Source organism: Nicotiana sylvestris, chromosome 4 (genome assembly GCF_000393655.2).
Source record: "Nicotiana sylvestris chromosome 4, ASM39365v2, whole genome shotgun sequence".
NCBI classification, from domain to species: domain Eukaryota; kingdom Viridiplantae; phylum Streptophyta; class Magnoliopsida; order Solanales; family Solanaceae; genus Nicotiana; species Nicotiana sylvestris.
In genome coordinates this window covers 124,607,906-124,624,258 of record NC_091060.1, presented here as the reverse complement: position 1 = coordinate 124,624,258, position 16,353 = coordinate 124,607,906, and positions in this window count along the sequence as shown.

Genomic DNA, 16,353 nt, shown 5'->3' with positions numbered 1-16,353 from the left:
AGCAAACTTATGCTATGTTTTTGTAACTCTATATATGTTGGTGTTTTGTGATTTCCGTACATAAGTTATGTTATCCTTGTGTCGTACATAAGTTATGTTATCCTTGTGTATATAAATAAAAACAAAAACAAGTAGATAGTTGTCCATATTTAGTAATTAGCAATGAATTCCTCTTGGTTTTTCTTCGCCAAGTTCTTTTCCAAGGGTGTAATAGTATAACCGGTAGAATGAAACATGTTGACCGGTTTGGTGTACTTGTTTAGTTTCAAGCATGTGTGTCTGTATATAGCATATACCCTTCCATTAATATATAAAAAAAGAGATACCAACTGTGTGAACTTGTGGCTCGCTCTGTGACACTATGTCTACCTAGAGCTATACATGTATATATGATGAAAGCTTTGAGTTGCCATGTGTTGACTCGAGAGCTACAAACTATGTAAGCCAAATAGTTCGTGTGCCATGTGTGTGAGTTCCTTGTGTAAATAATTCTTGTGTTTACTTTTTCCATCTAAAACTTACCCCGTTGGATTTTCGATGCTTATAATAATTACATTTGCTAGGATAAATGACCTTAGGAAGTCTTTGTGATTTTTGGAAAACAAGTTAGTCTTTCAAACCACCCATTGTACAGATAGTTTCACTAGTCATCCCATTTGAGCCTTTCACCTTTTCTTTGGCTACCTCATTACAAACCTTTCCCGTTTTGTGAAATAATTCCCTCTCTTGAACCCGTCCCTCCTTGAGCAATGAGAATGAGGCTAAAAGCATAAGTTGGCGGTGTGGTGTCAAGCCGAAAATTGGCAAGGTTGTGCAATGAGTGTAGGAAAGTGTACCTCAAAATGTGAAATTACTGAAGCTCCAAAAGCAAAATATATAAAAAAAAAAGAGAAAAAGAAAAAAAAGTATAAGAATTGTGAGTATTTATACGTAAGGATACTTGAAGAGAATAAACGAGGTAGTTTAGGTGGCTAAATGGTGGAAAAGTTGAAGCTAATGAAGGCTACATGGCTTGAAAAGAAGCAAAAATGTGATTAGTGTTCAAAAAGGGTGTAGTCACTTGTACCCAAATGCTTATCCGACCCTTCCCTAAACTTACATTAGAAGATTAAAAAATCCTTATGGGATCTCCAACTGAGCGTTTTTAGAATAAAGCGATGAACTAAAATAAGGGCAAGCCTATGGTATGGTATGTTGTAACATTTGAAACTCTTTTTGAGGGTGAGTGTATTTCTGAATTTGTCCCTTTTTCTTGTCATTATAAATATTGTGATTGGGACTTTCTTTCTAGTGAGGACACATGAATTGTGAGGTTGGAAAAAGTTGAGTTTTTGAGTCAAATGCAAGTGCACTCAGCTGAGGGTAACATTTTGTCGCATTGTTTGAGGCTCAAAGTTTCACAAGTTGATTAGTTTTGGTGTAAATATTGATGGTTCAGGTAGGGTAAAGTAATCTAAAATGCATGCTTGTAGTACTAACAACCAACACCGTCCACGGTCACTGTTGTTTCATATCTTTTAGATGGGGTCTAGAATAGGATGGTGTTGTCTTAGTTGCTTGGGGACAAGCAAGAGTTTAAGTTGGGGCTGTTGATGTGTCGGAGAATTTCGGCGCATTTGATACAAATTGCTTAGATTCTAGCTTGTTTTAGATGCAATTATCTTTTATACTTATGTAATATTAATGTTTTTGTAGTGTATGAGGTTTAAGGACCTAAGAGCATGTAAATGAAATCAGATATCCACAAAAAGACAAGAAAAGAGCAAAAAGGCATCGCAAATGTGGATATGCGATCACAATTCCAACATGCGAGCCACAAAATGCGCAAGGGAATGGCAAACCACAACAGAGTTCTGGGCAAAGTCCAATGCATGAAATGCGGTCCAATCTGCGATTGAAATGTGTTTTGGAGGTCCGGGGTAGATTTAGGCTTGAATTGGCGAAATTGGAAATTTGGTGTTTTCCAGTTGATAGGTGATATTTTGATTTGGGGTCAGAATGGAATTTCAGGAGTTGTAGTAGGTCCATTTTGTCATTTGGGATGTGTGTGCAAAATTTTATGTTATTCGGACGTGGTTTGATAGACTTTTTGATCGAAAGCGGAATTTTGATGTTTTTGAAATTCTTAGGCTGGAATCCGATGAAAATTTGGGGTTTTGATGTTGTTTTGATCATTCTGAAGGTTAGAACAAGTTTGAATGATGTTATGGGATATGTTGGCATGTTTGGTTGAGGTCCCAAGGGCCTCGGGTGAGTTCTGGGTGGTTGAACAGATCATTTAAAATTGAAAAAGATTGCAGAAAATCTGTTGTGAGTGTTGCAGACTTTTGGCCTTCGCGTTCACGAGTGGTCCCTCGCGTTCATGAAGGGTTAGGATGAAAGGTAGGAGGTTTGGCCTTCGCATTCGCTATGGGACTTCTGCGTTCGCAAAGGGTGGGGTCAGTGAGCTTTACATTCACGAGAGGGCAGGCGTGATTGTGATGGTTTGTGAGGCGAAGTCTTCGCATTCGCGTGAAGGGCGTCCCGTTCGTGATTAAGGAAAACTGTTCAACTCAAATTTGTGCTTCGCGAACACGAGACGTTGACCGCCTTCGCAATGAAGGATTTTTAAGTGCTGGACAATATATTTTAAAAGACCAATTGCGCGATGTTGGGTCTAAGTTCCTCCATTTTTGGGCGATTTTAGAGCTTTTTGAAGAGGACTGAAGAGGGAATCAAGGGGGAACACTTGGAGGTAAGATTTATGGACTTAATATTCAATCCTAATGTGTTTTCTACCTAATTAATCATGGAATTTGTAGAATTGAGGCCTAAATATTGACGAACTAGGGCTTGTAATTGGAGACCTAAAATTAGGGATTTGAGGGGTCACTTGGCTTTTAGAGATTTCTGATTGAGTAGGGGCCGAGGGTCTGTATTGTGAGGTTATTAGGGGATCGGGCTGTACGCCGCAACTGTATTGAGCTGATTCATGATTTTGAGGCCGAGGGCCTAAGTTGTACACCACAAGGTGGCTTGATATGAGGCCGAAAGCCTGTTTGATTATGTCATGAGATAGCATGATATTATGCTTTGGACGTAAGGGGACCCTCCCGGAGTTTGTACACCTCAATGAGCGCGGGTACCTAGTTCATGATGTGTTATAGCCCGAGGGGCTGATTTTGTTGGTCTTTTGCCCGAGGGGCTAATTTTATGTGTCTATCTTTTCTCATTGCTTTTCTTTCACTCGTTTAACTGCTGAAAGATGTTTTAAAGAGGCTGATTCAGTTGCCTTTACTTCTATTACTCACTGAGTTGGCGTACTCACATTACTTCCTGCACCATGTGTGCAGATTCAGGAGCCTCGGGTCCAGCTAGCGAGGGTTGATTGCTTTCAGCAGCCTGTCTGGATTTTACTAGGTAGCTGATTGGCATTCGCAGTCCAGTGCTTCTCCTTCCTATCTTTATTTTCATTTGTACTGGATTTGTAGTAGACTATGTGGACTCTTCCTATTTATAGACAGTTGTTTAGATGCTCATGACTGGTGACACCCCGATGTCGGGATGTATCTATTTCTGCACTTGTTCTATTTCACTTAATTTGTGATTTGTTACTTATTAGTGACTTAAATTGAATTATTATAACTATTTAAATGGATTGGGGGTTTGTGTCGGTTGTTCTTGTTTCACAATAGGCGCCATCACGATCGGGTTAGGGTTTAGGGTCATGGCAAAGTTAAAGCAGATCAATCACTCAGCAATTAAGGAAATCACTGAATCAATTCACACGCCAAATTAGTGTAGTTTTCCCTTAATTGAGGGTAATTACCCAACGGTAAAGGGCGGGACGTTTTTGAGGAAAGAAAATCAAGTGAGCAATTAGGGGTACTTAGACAGAAGTTCAATTAAGGAAACAATTACTGAAGAATCAGTAAATATTACAGTTAATCAAATAAGGTAAGAAAACTAAATAAGGTCGCAAATAAAGGAAATAATCGAGAATCAACACATAGGTTTTAACAGAGCAAATCAATGAATCAAAAATTCAACAGAGAAAATATAGGTTTCCACAAATAGACAAAATAGGCTAAAATATAAATTAATAAAGTCACAGAAATCAGTCGAGAAGTTGAACCAGAAACCCTATAGAGATGAACTAGGGTGAAATATTACAATACATTAAACAAAACAATATAACAAGTAATGCGGACAGGCTCATAGTCAAACCAAACTATTAGAAACTTAGGGCTTTAGCGTAAATCAACTAGGGTCCAAACAATCTTAACATTAATCAATCAGTAACACATAAGAACAAAGATTAAACACTCATAAATCAAAAAAGCAGTGAGTACAACAAACCCTAGTATTAGGAAAAAACGGAGAATCCATTGGAAAACCATAAGACTTTTGAGGAAACATGTGAAATATGTTCAATTGGTCTCAAATCTATACAGATCTAAGAAGATCAAAGGTAAAAATTAGGTTTTTTAGAAGTATAACAGAGATGATGTCATAGACATAGGAAATCATGGATTCGTATCAAAATAGGAGAGGCTTCTTACTTATGGTCGAGCAAATGTCTTGAAATAGGCAAAGAGATCAAATGTGCAAACCAGACCACCTAGGTCCCTTGAGATCTTCTCAAGGATCCAAGAAACTGATGAACCACAACAAATAGGAGGCCAATATAGGCCTGAGACGATAGAGAAACATCGTAGAACAGAGAGCTAAGCCGGTGACAGCGCCTGAAGATTAAGGTGGTAGAGAGCGTTTGAGAGAGAAGGGAACGGGTAATGATGGGGTATGGTAGAAATGAATTAGGTTAGGAGGTGGATCGTTATGCTAATTATGGTAAGAACAAATACGGGCCATTGATCTTAGAGATCAACGGCCAGGATTTGGGGAGGTCTGGGTCGGGTTTAGATTAATTGGACCTGGGGTGTATTGGGTGAGGGATTGAAATTGGGCTATTCAATTAGGCTAAATCCGAAATAAGAGGGCTATTTGTTAAATACCCAAGTATTTGAATAAAAATTATTTTATAAAATAATTAACAATGAGAAAAAATAATTTTCATGCACGCAGATGCATTAAAATAATTATTCAATATTTTAAAAATATAAAGGGCTAATTTCTGGCAAAATGATGCAGTGATGTATGCATGGACTATAATTTCAAAATTATTATAATTGTAACCAAAAGATGTAAATCTGGCTATTAGTGAGATAAGTGGAACCTAATAGGACCATAAATAGTAATATTAAATCAAGAGATGTTTTAAAATCATCCGTAATGCAATTTTGTATTTATTTATATGAACAAAATATTGAGATATATTAATTTAAAAATGTAAAAATTATGGAAAAAATACCAATTGATGCTAATGCATAGTTTTAAAGGTATATATGCATTTCAAAAATATTATAGGGAAAAATTAGGTATCAACACTCCAAACTTAAGCTTTTGCTTGTCCTCAAGCAAACAAAGTAATTCTCACCTCCTCAAGATAAAAGAAAGGAAAATTCAGTTGTCCTAACGTAACCTCATCAAGAATCAATTGGGAATAACAATTACCCTCAACTCAAATGCATTATCAACAATACACAACCTTTTAGCACCATGGCTATAGTGCGACACAAAAGCATCAAGAGTTGACTCAACTCATCAAGGAAACTCTTTCTGTTAAATTGGTCGTTGTGGAACCCAAACTCATACTCCTCAACTCTTTACAAGCAAACCTCACTTTTAGATTGTAGCACTCAAAACAAGGATTGTGGAAAACACACTCATCTCTCTCAAGGAAGGTCACAAGTCCGGCTCTAAGTACAATATGCTTGCCTCGTATGTGAGTCACCACTAATGTAAGTTCACCCAACTCAAGATCATAGAGGAATTTTGTGGGGATGTAATGAAGGCTTTTGCTCAGGATAGGATATGTTGGTCTAAGAAGGTTTCATATTCCCTTAAGAACATCACTTTGACACACAGTTTCTTGACTTTTTGAGTCATTTACTTCTTTCTTAGGGGCTAGAGAGACACACTGTCATTTTTTCTCGTTCACTTCAATCCTTTTTCTCCTTTCCAATCTTTCCATGCCTTTCATCTTCTGCTTTTATTAAATCCCTTCATTTCATCTACATTGATCACTTTCTTTTTGAATTTTCGGCTTTTTTTTCTTTTTGCCTTTCCTTTTCTTCATTTTGTACCTTTTATCACTTTTGCATTCCTCGTCTCTACACCAAACTTATGCTTTTGCCTTGTGCTAAGGAAAGATCGGGTGCCAAGAGAGGATCATTTTAGAATGGATAAAGGCTTGTATCATGGTTATTGAAAGAATAAGGGCCATGGCTCAACAGGGTTGACTAGGGATATCATCATTGGTAGGCTATGGATGTTTTCAAGTCTCAATTAGGATCAAGGAGAGCCTATAATCACCTCTCAAGTCGATCTTCACTTAGGATTTCACCTAGACAAACATTCAAGGGCAAGGTCTAGACTTCTTGGCACGGGACTTGGACTTGCAAATCAATTCCTCACCACAATAGCTATAGGATTGCTAAAGAAACATAGTCGGGGGCCCACAACAACCTTAGCTAAGATTTGAGAAACACAAATGGTACCAAGAAACCACTCTATGATTGTTTAGTCAACACAAGAGTCTCAAGGTCACAACTATCACCATCCTATACACAACAATTTGTTTTTAACCATAAGGTCAAAGGTAAATGTGTTAGGCCCAAGTGAAACTTTGCCTGAGGCACCATTGCTCACTAACTACTATTTACACAATAACGAAAAGAAAAACAGACTCAAACTCTTAAGAAGGTTGTCATGCCATACATCATCGAGAAGAGCCACACGGTTCACACAAACTCCACCTTTGGAAAGAACCATGGCATTAAGAAAACCAAAGGCTTATTGATCATTGAAACTTGTAAAATAAGAAGCTACGAACTGAAAAAGAAGCTATTAAATAAAGTAAGAAGCTATACTATTAAGGGAAGTTGCAAAATAAGCTATGAAGTAAAATGTGGAAAGTAAACTAAATATTTACAATAGGGGGTTTAGATGAATATACATAAGAGGGAATGAATACAGAGGTGAGAGAGTAACTTTATATACAGACCAAGATAAAAAAAATAATGAAACATGAATTAAATGGTAAAGTCATATACATACCAAAAGTGAAAAATAAGCATAAAGAAAGAAAATAGTATCATAATTACAAACAAACTACCAATTCATCAAAGTAGGGCCACCCCCTCATATGAAAGCCAGCATTGTCCTCATTGCTAACTAACCAAAAATAAGCTCAAAAAGAAGGGTAGAGAGTAAAGGAAACTCCCTATAGGTCCTCTATCTGCATGGGGTCCTATGGCAGCATCGGGTTCTGTGGCTGGATGGGGTCCTGTGGCTGGGCACCTGGATCACCTATCTCGGGGGCCTGTGGCTGGCTAGAAGCAACTCCCTCAGTCTCCGCCAACTCAATCTCTACATCATCAACTCGGAGCATCACTCTCCTCCTCTTGGGCTCTCTCAATCTACTGCTCATGAACCTGCTGTAATTGAGCCACTAGAGGCTGATCATGTAATAGTAGCTCCAACGGTAAGGGTCTGTTGCCTTCATCTTCTCTACCCCTCCCCCTCAATTCTTTCACAGACTCCTTCGAGGCCCGATTCTTTTACAACTTCCTTGTTTGCTTGCTCAGCTCCTGAAGTGATTATTCTTGAACTGCTAGAGCATCCATTATAAGCTTTTGGTTCTCTAGGAGCTTCTTATAGTTGCCTAGAATCTCCTTGAGAGACTCCTCTACCGAAGTTGGCACCTGTGGCTGTGGGGGAACTGATTGGGCTACCACCGAACTGGATAGCACAGACAACTTAGAAGTTGCTGCCCGCATTCAGTTGTTGATACTAGAGAGTGTTTGGCTCAATCTATGGCCAGTCAATGGGTATGCTGAGGAGGATATAATTTCTGAAGTCATGGAAGTAGATGGTCCGGAGGCAGGATCTGGTATGGTAGTGGGTGGCTGTGAAGTAGTGACTACCACTATTGGCTCTTCAAACAAGCTAGTAGAAGTAGTAGCTTTGCTCTTGGATCCCTTGGCTTTGGGGTTGTCTGGACCCTTATGGCTATACCATGAAAATGGCATCTTAGGTTTTACCTTAACATCAAAATTTATTTTCTCCACCTCATGATCTTCCAAGTATATGGTGAGGAAGTTCAGGAAGGGGTATGATCTATCACGCTCATAGACCCCTCTGGTGATCACCCTAGACATGATATTCCAGATATTGATCTGTAACCCCACCATAGTAGCTGCCACTATAATCGCCCGGGAGACCGGCAAAGTGTTTTCGTGAGTAGTGGGGTCTAGTCTGTTACATACAAAAGTCTCCCAACCCTTTACCTCAAAAAGTTTAGGGTGTTCCTTAAGATAGCAACCCCTGCTATCAACCATGCTAGAGTGGTATCCGGGAGAGCCAGGTATGATGCCAACCACGGGCGGGATGCCTCATTTATAAACACCTTCTCCAAGTACAATGTCTCATCTTCATTATTGAAGCCCAGGTATTCATTGATTGTTTTCCCATCAAACTTGACTTTCAGGTTCCGCACCTTTGTCAGTTTTGTGTCCTTTTTGATGTGGGAGGCATTGGCATAGAATTCCTTGACTAGGTGCTTATTAGCCTCCGACAACTTACTAGTGAAGTAATCCCATCCCACTCGCTCATTGAATTGTTGTTTTACGTTGTTGCTGTGAGGCAAAAGATCACGCTCTATGAACTGGTGCTCATGAATAAGTGGCTTTAGAGGCCACCACTCCCTGAACATGTGATATGCCAGCTCACTGACACACCTTTTTTGCCACACTGCAGGGTTTATAGTCCTTTCCACATCCCCTGTTTGGGTCACACCCCCTCTCTCATCATCTGGTACCTCATCATCTATGGGATTCTGTCCAGGTGATGAAGTTGTAGGTGAGGTTGAAGCTGAAGACTCACTACCCTCTACCGAGCTATTAGTCAACTCAGTAGATGAGGCAGCAGGAGAAGTAGGGGAGGCTGGGGGCATAGGTTCATCTCTCAACCTATGTCTCTCCGGGAAGTCGGGTACCAATGCTAGCACTGAATCAGACTCTAAGGCCTCCCCGGAAGGCAAATACTCACTACCCTCGGAATGGGAAACATCTCTATCTGCAGCTCTAATGCTCTTCCTCATTTTCCCAATTGATTTCCTAATTGTTGGGGTCAATTTAATTAGTCCTCGTTCTCTACCCCGAGAGGACTCCACTTTCCTTTTTTATTTTTCACCGCCTCCTCTAGATTTAGCCATTGTCTGCAAGTATAATCAATTGAAAATTGTTAGTACGAATACTATAAGAAGTAGTGCAGAGAAGCAGTAGATCAGTTGACAGTGCTTGCACAAAACAACAGATCATGGACCGCAGAAAAGGGAGCCTTGCCGCGAAGGCTACACCACAGCTCGCGAAAAATGCATCACGGCCGCGGAGGTGATGGGATCAGACTACCCACCCTCTGATTCTATTGCATCGCGGATCGCGCAAAAAGGAGCATAGCCGCGATAGTTGCACCGCTATCTGCAGAAATTCATCCGCGATCGCAGACGCTCATTTATATCTCTCTGAACATGATCATCGCGGACCTTGGAAAATCCATCGCATTCGCGGTAAGTGTACTGCTGATCGCAGAAAATCAACCGCGGCCAAGAAAGTCAAAATCGGGCCCAACAAACCTAGTGTTTTAGTTGTTCATGCATTTACACATTTTAAGCCCCATTAGGTTTTCGTTAACAAATTCTAACAATCTAAGTCTAATTTTGATTAACACTAAAGAACCGTAAGTCGAGATTAAAATAAAAAGGAAGAAGAAATAAAAAATATCAATTAAAAGAAAATAAGTATAAAATTAAAGACTAATGAATGAGTGGAATTATCAGATGTGAGATGAGTGGTGAGAAGTGAAGTCCGTTGCTTGTGTCTATGCAAACTAGGACGTGGATGAACAGTTGTGTATGTTGTTTGAGAGTGAAACGAGTGAAAAGTGTAAAAGGCTTTATGACCACCTATTTATAGAAAATAATCAAGGGCCCACTAAACTTACCTAGAGTGGCCGCGATAAATCACCACGGTCCACGCTGGTGTAGAACTGAAAGGATACAATTCTGAGACCACCGATGAAAGTGGAAAATGCTCTGCTACAACGGTAAGCCATCACTGATTGCGAAAAATGCACCGCATCAGCGGTTGAAACTTCAGAGAACCCCTATTTTGGACTTTTTAGCACCGCTGACCTCCATCAAATTCTGCTTCCGCGGTAAGGCCACGCCGACGTTGAAGAGCGTGGCTGCAGTCCAATCTGTAGAGAATGTAATATTTCCAGCTTGACCTGCACTGTATCAAACATCCCTTGATAAAATACCAACTTATCTCCTCTTAATATTTAAACATTTGTATAATTTTTGTAGGAAACTAGGACATTTTCTGAGATGTATTAGCAATTTTTAGGTGTCATGTGATTTGGATAAGTAATGGACGAAATCAAGTCAAAATGTGCAAAACTAATGAAAATTGACTGATGCCTGATACTTTTCGCGATTGCAAGGATTGGATCGCGATCGTAGAAGGCTAGAAACTGCAAACAAAGCTCTTTCTGCGATTGCGATGAAGGAATCGGTCACCAGCCTTGGGAATGCTCTACGCGACCGCAAATTTGGTTCTGCGATCGCAAAAGTCCTGAAGCTAACTCTACGTGATCGCAGTGCATTAAATCTGGGCGAAAACTGGTCAGTTTTGACATTTCACGTTCTTATCCCCAAACAATTTTAATACTCGACCTAGTAGATCTTTGGACATCTTTTGTCTTATTTTTAGTCTCAAACACTAGAGAAGAACAAGTTTTGGAAGATAGCGTTTGCACACACACTTGGGTTTTGAAGATTGAAGCTTGTTGTTAAGATTTTCTTACTCATTTGTACTCATTTCTTCATTTTCTTGCTTTGTATTCTATATCTAAGTGTGTAGTATTTTATCCAACACTTGAATCTTATTTATGGGAATATTCATCGTTAAAGTGTAGATTAAATATCTTGTTGTGCTTATGTATTGTATGATTTTTATCTTTTTGTGAAGTGAGTTATTGTTTCTTTAATTATTCTTGTTCTTTAATATTTCCAAAGGGATTAGCTAACCCTAGGACTCGCCCATTAACTTCGAATTAATTTTAGGAAAGATTATTTGGGGTTGAGAAAGATTAATTAACAAAAACTTGAAGCTTTAACCCTCATTTTATAGATTCTACCTAGGGATAGGATTGAACTACTTGTAGCCATATCCGGGTATGCTTAATTTCTTAAGTGTTTTAGGAATAATTTAATTAGAAAGTCTTGTTAGTCTTTGGAAGAAGCTAATATAGAATTATTACCCGTGGCTAATTAACATAAACTAGCTCATATTTGTAAAATCATGAAATACATTGGATCATTACTTCAGTGTAATTACCGATGCATCCATAGTTGTAGCCATTGATCATTTAACATGCTTTCTAGGATAGTTTACATTTCCGCATTTAGGTATAAATATTTTCTCAAATCAATTCTAAGTGTTTGGCATTGCATAATAAGTGATAATTCTCTTACATTCCTAATCACCTACATATTGTTCTCTGTGGGATTCGACCCTAACTCATAGTTGGGTAAATTATATTGCATGCGACCTTGTCCATTTACTTTTTAGTAGTGGATTTGGACTTCATCAAAATTGGCGTCATTGCCGAGGAACAATTTTGCGTAATTCAGTTTGTTTGAGAAATAAGCGTAAGTGCTTTTGTTTAAACTTGTGAATATTTGTATAATTAATTTTTTACCTTGGTCTATTTTTCTTGTTTGTTTCTTGTTTATTTTCTTAGTCTTGAAAAATGACATCATTTAATGAAAATTGGTCGGATGGTAGTTGTTCATACTTTGATGACCCTTGTCCTTATTGTAGAGGACCACACTCGTGGCAAAATTATTTAAATTCTCCGGGGGGGTGGATTGTGCGCACAATCTCAAATCCATGAGTTCAGTATTTGTGATAAGTGTGGTCGTCAAAATGGTCATTGGGAGTATTGTGCTTTTTTTGTCCTTCCCTTTCCCAAGCCCCCGCTATGATGATTCTACTTTTTGTCATAAAAATGATAGGGCTATGAAAATGGAAGAAGTTGAGCATAGTCAAAATGAAGAGTTCAATCTCATGTTAGAATGCCTAATTGAAGGAGGAAACAAAGAACAAAGTGCCTTGGATGAGCTTTTGGAAAATAGTCTCCAAAATGACTTGGCACTTGAAAGGTTGAACATGCAAATGGAAGAAATACTCGAAGCTTTAGAGGTCCGAAAAACCTTGGAAGTTAATAATAGCCAAAAATCTTCCTCGGAGGTTGAAGCCGAAAATCCTTCCATAGCACTTGATCAAAACCAAGAAGAACTCTCAAATGCTCAAAATGAGAAGATGATGCTAATGTTGGAGACCGTTCTTGAAAATGAGGAGAAGCACAACTTTGCACTTGAGGACTTGAAACAAGTATTGGATCACAATGATGAACATATCCACACTTTGGAATATCAAATCAAGATATTGGTTGAGGCTCACTATGCCTACCAACTTGAGAGTGTGGAAGGAAGTCAAGAAGAGTACGATTTCGAGGAAGAAAGTGAGCTCTACTTTGAGATCAAGAATTGAACATTCGTCAACCGACTCAATGAGTGTTAATGGTGCCAAGAAAAATATGAAATTAGAGTCAACCGGTGTAAATGAAAATATGGTTGAGATTGACTCTAGTCCAGGGGAAAAAGAGGATGTCAAAATTCGATTGCAATTTGGAGGGTTGATGTTGCATTCCAAGCATTTTTCAATATTAGAATTGTGTGGTGATATGGGAATTGAACTACATGAGTCAACGATGGATTGCGAGGAGGAATGACAAAGGCCATACATTTTACAATTATAGGGAACATGAAGGCAAAATGACATTCCTCACATGAAAGCCAAGAAGTGCAAAATGAAGAAACCAATGCTTGGCTCAGTCATATACTTACCACCCCTAATGCTCGTTGTCACAAGCTTGATTCCAAGTTAGGTTTCCAGTTCATATTGTCAAAGTGGTGAGAAAAGTGGTATAGTTGACTTGAGTCATGCCACGACGTTAAATGTGGTGCTTGGTGGGAGGCAACCCATCGTTTTCAAAAATTTTGGTCATTTTTGAAATTTTCTTTCTTGGAATAGCTTATTATATTTTTTCAAACCAATCTACCAAGTTTCAAAATTTTTGGAGTTGATTTGAGAAGGTCGGGGTGACCGGGCAGCCATAAACCAGTAGCTGAAGAAAATTGTAGAAGAATTAAACACATCGCGATCACAGAAAATAGTTCGCGATCGCGGAGCTTAGAGATTTCTATTACTCTACATGATCGCTGGAAAGCTCAAACGATCGCGTCCTTTTGGCAGATTTTTAATACGCGAACGCGTTGTTTTCCACGCGATCGCAGTTGACCGGTAAGTTTTGTTTCAAAAGAACTGGAAGGTATTACTGACGCCCATTTTTCACCCAAACAAAGAAAAAAAATCCCATGCTCCCCTAAACCCCTGAAACAGTCCCAAATCAACTTTGATTCAACTTCCATCGCATCATTCCTTCATTATCCTCCAGGTATGTCAATTCCCACCTCAATGCTTAGTTTTATTTTCAATTATTACGGTGAATTAGAGGATGGGCAACCCTATTTTCAAATTTTAGGGCTTGAAACTTTGTTTGCTTTGTCAAAGGTTAATGTTGGGCTCTTTTTGTGTGCTTGCTTGATGTGTGAGTTTGGTTAGGAGTTAGAGTGAAGTTCTATGAAATTTTGGGGTGAAAATTCATGATATGGTGGTTTAGAAATGGCTGAGTAAAATAAAACATATCACCTGTTCGATAAAGTGCCTGAGTGAACTGGTACTGGGCAAGGAAGAAGACCCTCGCGATCGTGATGGCCAATTCCACGATCGGCGTAGGTCTATTCCTGCTGAAGGCCTAAAATTACACATCGCGATCACATATATTTCTTTGCGGTCACGTAGCGTAAGCTCAGCTGAAGGCCAACTTTGCTCTTCACGATCGCATGCACTAATTTGTGATCGTGTGGCTTCAATGCCTTTGTTCTTCACGATCGCGTGACGTTTTCCGCGATCGTGATTCAATAAATTCCACGCAGCAAACCAGTGGCTTCACCAATTCTGTTCCAAAAGCTTTTAATCTGTTTCTTTTGTCTAATTACCTCTAAATGCAATGTTTTAAGTGCCCATATGGTTGTTTGACATGTATACTCTTTTTGTAGACACTTTGAGCTCTAAAATGGACTCAACACCAAGTGAAAATGTTCAAGTACCCATCGCACAAGCTGCGGCAGAGAATTATTTTAATGCTGACACATTCTCATCACTTAGATGCTCTCAACGCTATGACAAACAACTATCCAAAAGCATGATTAGGGAAAGAGGAATCCTTCTGACCTACCGTGAAAACCGATGGCCCGAGCTGCATGGGAGATTAATAACAAGTGGATGGGTTTGCTTTGCAGAAGAGCACAGGCCAACCAACCATAAAGTAGTCAGAGAGTTTTATGCAAATGTTGTAGAGACAGACTTCAATAATAAGTTGGTGGCTACTGTCAAAGGCATAAAAGTCCGTTTTAATCCAGAGATGATCAATGCGTATTACAATCTCCCTAATGCTAACAATCAGGTGTATAGGGACCGAGCTCAGGAGTTGGGTACCCAGTGGTTCATACATCATTTTCATGATGGACAGGTGCCAAACTGGATAAAGAATCACTCCATGAACGAGTCTTCAGCATTTAATGCAGAGGATAAGACTTGGCTCTCCATTATTTGTGCTCGCATCATGCCTTCAAATAATGAGACAGAGGTGACTTGAGAAGGCAAGAGTGATCTGTGCTATCATGGAGGGCATACCCGTAAATGTAGGGAAGCTCATTGCCGATGAGATATCAGAGGTCGTAGCAGAAAGGACCAAAAGCTTATTCTTCCCATCCATGATGAACCAATTATGCTATGATGTAGGGGTGATGAAGAAGCCTACAGAAAAGGAGAAGAACCCAGAGAAGCTCATCCACCCACTCCTAAGGAAGGGAACAGGGAGTGCGCAGAAGAAAAGGAAAATTGATGTAGCATCTCCCTCCTTTGGCCAGTTCACTAATACTATCACTGAGATACCTGAGGCTCTTGCAGATGCCAGTGGGACTTCCATAGTTATCACACCACTTGAGTCGGGACCTCTTACTCTCAGGTATATCTCTAGGCAGGTTTATGGCATGGATACACAGGTACGCCATCTTGTAGCGGGTCTTCCTTCGGGACCATCCGGAGAGGGCAAATCAGCAGGTCCAGCTGGCCAAGGAAAGGTTCCGACTTTATCCGTCCTTTCTAAGGAGCAACAGGACATCAAAGCCAAGCTGGGGAAGATTGGAAGGAGGCAATGGAAGTAAAGGGAATACGAAAAGAAGAAAAACAAGTTCCTCACCAAGATTATTAACACCCTGAGGACGTTCTGTGGACCGGACGAGACTGAGGATGATGACTTTAAGCTTGCACCTCCCAGTACCTCCAGTGACGAGTGATGCCATTCAGGGAGCACCTCTTTCCTTTTGGTTTGTTTTGTATAGTTGCATTTGGGACAATGTGATATTTTGTGGAACATGAATTTTTTATTTTTGGTTGGTTGTGAACTTGTGTAGATTGGTAGACATTTTTAGTTTATTAGTGATATTTTGCTAACATTTTCCCTTGATGGTTTCTAGTTTTATTATTTTTATTTGTGTTTATTTTGGTTTTTATTTCTGTTTATATAGTAGCATTAATGAAACTCCTTGGTTTTTGTTTCTACTACGGTTCATTTCTAAGGAAATTATTTGTGTTGAACCGGGTGACTTTTCCCTATGACGGATGGCGTGACAACTGTTTTAAGGGATTAGTCTTGTTTAGTTTTTCTTTTTTTTAGTTAGTTTAGTATCTAGTTATGAATAAATTGGTTTTTGGGGTGTAATCTTGTGCCCATAAGCCAACAGGTGACTTGTTTGGTACCAATATGATTTAAACCTTGGCATATGAAGTTTTTGATATTTAAAAAAAAACATATATGATGAAAATGAATGATTAAAGTAAGGTTCCTTGCTGTGACTTTTAGATTCTAATTTTGGCTCTTTTATTCACTATATAGCTTCTTAGGCTACATGTGACTTCCTTGAGATTCATTGGTTTCAATTCGATTTAGGATTTGTATTCCATTTGAGTTTTCATGTGCTATGTGCGGTGAGCTTTA